This window comes from Haliotis rubra, unplaced genomic scaffold (genome assembly GCF_003918875.1).
Source record: "Haliotis rubra isolate DU_JTF1 unplaced genomic scaffold, ASM391887v1 Scf543, whole genome shotgun sequence".
Lineage (NCBI taxonomy): Eukaryota > Metazoa > Mollusca > Gastropoda > Lepetellida > Haliotidae > Haliotis > Haliotis rubra.
The window spans coordinates 706,862-710,857 of NW_025767239.1; the positions used below are offsets into that span (position 1 = coordinate 706,862).

At 39.8% G+C, this 3,996-nt stretch overlaps 1 long non-coding RNA gene across 1 annotated transcript; it reads left to right on the top strand.

Annotated features, from left to right (window-relative positions):
* Nucleotides 1–1,056: 1,056 nt before the first annotated feature.
* LOC124253524 lies at nt 1,057–2,132 on the top strand. The gene is made up of 2 exons (XR_006892227.1): nt 1,057–1,662; nt 1,700–2,132. It is a non-coding gene; the product is annotated as an uncharacterized LOC124253524 (long non-coding RNA).
* Nucleotides 2,133–3,996: the final 1,864 nt, after the last annotated feature.

Here is a 3,996-nt window from a genome sequence, read left to right on the forward strand (position 1 = left end):
ACCTTCAGCAGTGAGAGCATGGATAACTCAGATAGTTGCTTACCTTCAGCAGTGAATGCATGGATATCTCAAATAGTTGCTTACCTTCAGCAGTGAGAGCATGGATAACTCAAATAGTTGCTTACCTTCAGCAGTGAGAGCATGGATAACTCAGATAGTTGCTTACCTTCAGCAGTGAGATCATGGATAACTCAAATAGCTGCTTACCATCAGCAGTGAGAGCATGGATAACTCAAATAGCTGCTTACCTTCAGCAGTGAGATCATGGATAACTCACATAATTGCTTACCTTCAGCAGTGAAAGCATGGATATCTCGGATAGTTGCTTACCTTCAGCAGTGAGATCATGGATAACTCAAATAGTTGCTTACCTTCAGCAGTGAGAGCATGGATAACTCAGATAGTTAGTTACTTTCAGCAGTGAGATCATGGATAATTCAGATAGTTTCTTACCTTCAGCAGTGAGAGCATGGATATCTCAAATAGCTGCTTACCTTCAGCAGTCAGAGCATGGATAACTCAAATAGTTGCTTACCTTCAGCAGTGAGAGCATGGATAACTCACATAATTGCTGACCTTCAGCAGTGAAAGCATGGATATCTCAAATAGTTGCTTACCTTCAGCAGTCAGATCATGGATAACTCAAATAGTTGCTTACCTTCAGCAGTGAGAGCATGGATAACTCAGATAGTTGCTTACCTTCAGCAGTGAGAGCATGGATAACTCACATAATTGCTGACCTTCAGCAGTGAAAGCATGGATATCTCAAATAGTTGCTTACCTTCAGCAGTCAGATCATGGATAACTCAAATAGTTGCTTACCTTCAGCAGTGAGAGCATGGGTGCTTACCTTCAGCAGTGAGAGCATGGATAACTCAGATAGCTGCTTACCTTCATCAGTGAGAGCATGGGTGCTTACCTTCAGCAGAGGAATGGTCCATGCTGAAGTTGCCATTCAGGTCTTTGCTATTCCTCCATTCTCATATTACTATAGTGGTTTTCATTATTAGCCCATGCTGATGTTACCATTCTAGTCTCCATTTTTTCTCCATGCTTATGTTACCTTTCTAGTCTCCATTATCACTCTTTGCTGATATTACCTTTGACATCTATGTTATGGCTCCATGCTGATGTTACCATTCTAGTCTCCATTATTTCTCCATGCTGATGTTACCTTTCAGGTCTTTGCTATTGCTCGATTCTGATGTTACCATTGTGGTCTTCATTATCACTCCTTGCTAATATTTCCTTTGACATCTATGTTTTGTCTCCATGCTGATGGCACCATTCAGGTCTTTGTTATGGCTTCCTGCTGATGGCACCATTCAGGTCTTTGTTATGGCTTCCTGCTGATGGCACCATTCAGGTCTTTGTTATGGCTTCCTGCTGATGTTACCATTCAGGTCTTTGTTATGGCTTCCTGCTGATGTTACCATTCAGGTCTTTGTTATGGCTTCCTGCTGATGGCACCATTCAGGTCTTTGTTATGGCTTCCTGCTGATGGTACCATTCAGGTCTTTGTTATGGCTTCCTGCTGATGGCACCATTCAGGTCTTTGTTATGGCTTCCTGCTGATGGTACCATTCAGGTCTTTGTTATGGCTTCCTGCTGATGGTACCATTCAGGTCTTTGTTATGGCTTCCTGCTGATGGTACCATTCAGGTCTTTGTTATGGCTTCCTGCTGATGGTACCATTCAGGTCTTTGTTGTCACCCCATGAATGTTACCATTGTGGTGTTGATTTTGACCACATTGTAATTTTACCATGAAGAGGTTTCAGTATAGCTAATTGCTGATGTTTAATGTTGAGTGAAAGACATTGCATACGTTACATTTTGGACACAACATTTCTGGAGATGTTTTCTTCTTTGTTTTTATTTGACTCAGAGACGTTAGTTGACACTTCACTGTGTCACAAACTTTACCATTCCTGTACTGTTAAAAGCTTGATGAAATCATATATAATATGGCCGATTACTTAACTGGAACTTCATCTAAGCTGCTCATAAATGTTTTGTTATATTTTAATAATTTTACACACAACATTTAATCCAATTGTCTTTCAGTATCTTGAGGCTTCCATGCAATTGCTTCATTTGTATTTTCTCCTGAATAAATTTGAATACAAGTAACCAAGGGCTACATTCATTGTGTTAAAATGAATCTCGCATCTAGATCTCTCGTCCGTCGTGTAGCTGGGATATTGTGGAGTGTGCCATATCTCATCATTTTCTCATGACACCTTACATAATTCAACAGCTGATGCAATAATAGACTCCACTTTTCGAACAGAGAAACAATGATTATCATCTTAGTAACTATCGAGATATTCAGATTACCCAGATAAATAAGCCATCACCATATCCATAGTATGACCAGAAATTATTGAGAATTTTAGGAATATGTTTAATTGAATTTATATTACAAACAACCTTGACCAGCTATCAAGTGCTTGGTTTCATTCAAGAGAGACAACTCCGTTAACCCTTTTTCATTAGTTTGTAAAGAGTTATCCCCCTTTGTTTACTTGCTAGCAGACAACATTTTCAGTGATCCTCAGTATGAATGATTTAGAGAAGAGGAAGTTGATTTTAGAGTATTATAACAAGGACATCAGATCAGCTAAAGTGATTTCAAGTAGAACAGGCATCCGTTTGTCCACTGTTTATCGTGTTTTGAAACATATTGCAAATGAATATGGCATTGAGCACCAGGGAGGCGCAGGTAGGCCCAGAAAATTGACTGTCGATGACAGGAGGCGGCTTGGTATTCTTGTTTCTAAAAACAAACGAAGGAGTTTAGAAAACTTAAGGCTGAATATGATTGATAGAGGAACTGTGGCTGTGTGTAAGGAGACAATTAGAACTAAGCTGCATGCAATGGGTTGGCAGAAGAGTCGAGGAATTCCATCACCGATCATGAAACCTCAACAAAACGAGCGAAGTTTGAACTGTTGCTTACAGCATAGAAATGTTAACTGGGACAATGTGATTATCTTAGGTGAAAGTTCTGTGTGGCTGTTTCCTAATGCACTGAAATTCTGGACCAAACAAACTGAAAAACCTTTGTATCAGCGCCCAACGTACAGTCCGAAATTTAACGTGTGGGGTGGCATATCTGTGTTAGGGGCAACGCCCCTCTGTGTATTTGAAGGGAATATGAACAGTGAGCAGCACACAGATATTCTCGAGGGACATTTACTTCCATCTGCTCACGTGTTCTATGAAAATATTGGGATTTTCCAGCAGAACAACGACCCAAAACATCGTTCAAAGCATTCACAGGCCTGGTTTTGGACCCAAAATATGACATTATTAGATTAGCCAAGCTATAGCCCTGACCTAAATCCCATAGAAAATGTTTGGGGACTTATGAAGGAAAGTGTCAATAAGAAAAATCTGACTAATATTGCTGACATGAAAGAAGAGGTGGTCCGATATTGGGACAGCATGGACAACGACTTTCTAACTTCTTAGATCATTAGTATGCCCCTGCGCATTGAAGCCTGCATTGCTGCCCATGGTGACTTGACAAAATACTAGCTGTTCACCTGTCTTTGAATCTGGAGTAACGTTCTGCTAATATTCACATTGAATGAGTGAAAAAAAATACAAAATTTACAATCTTAAAATTCTCAATAATTTCTGGTTGTACTGTATATAACAGTAAGCTACCATTGAAGTCGTAGGTCATACTTATATTGCCCTGACACTGGTCCATGCAACATTACCTTGGGCTGGAGAGGGATCTACATGTGCTGAAGTACTTTTATATCCATGGAGAAAAAGCTATCTAGTCATTTAAAAGAAATGTTTAACTCTTCCTAAAACCAGGAGTGACAAGGTTTATTAAAAGTATCAACATTAGATCATCCATGAAACGGAACCCTTTAGTGGTGGAACAGTGATGGTGCGGGGTTTTGTTTTTACCATCAAGATGACCCGAAATGAACCAATGAACCCCAAACAAACATATTTGTAGCTATTTTGGATGCCA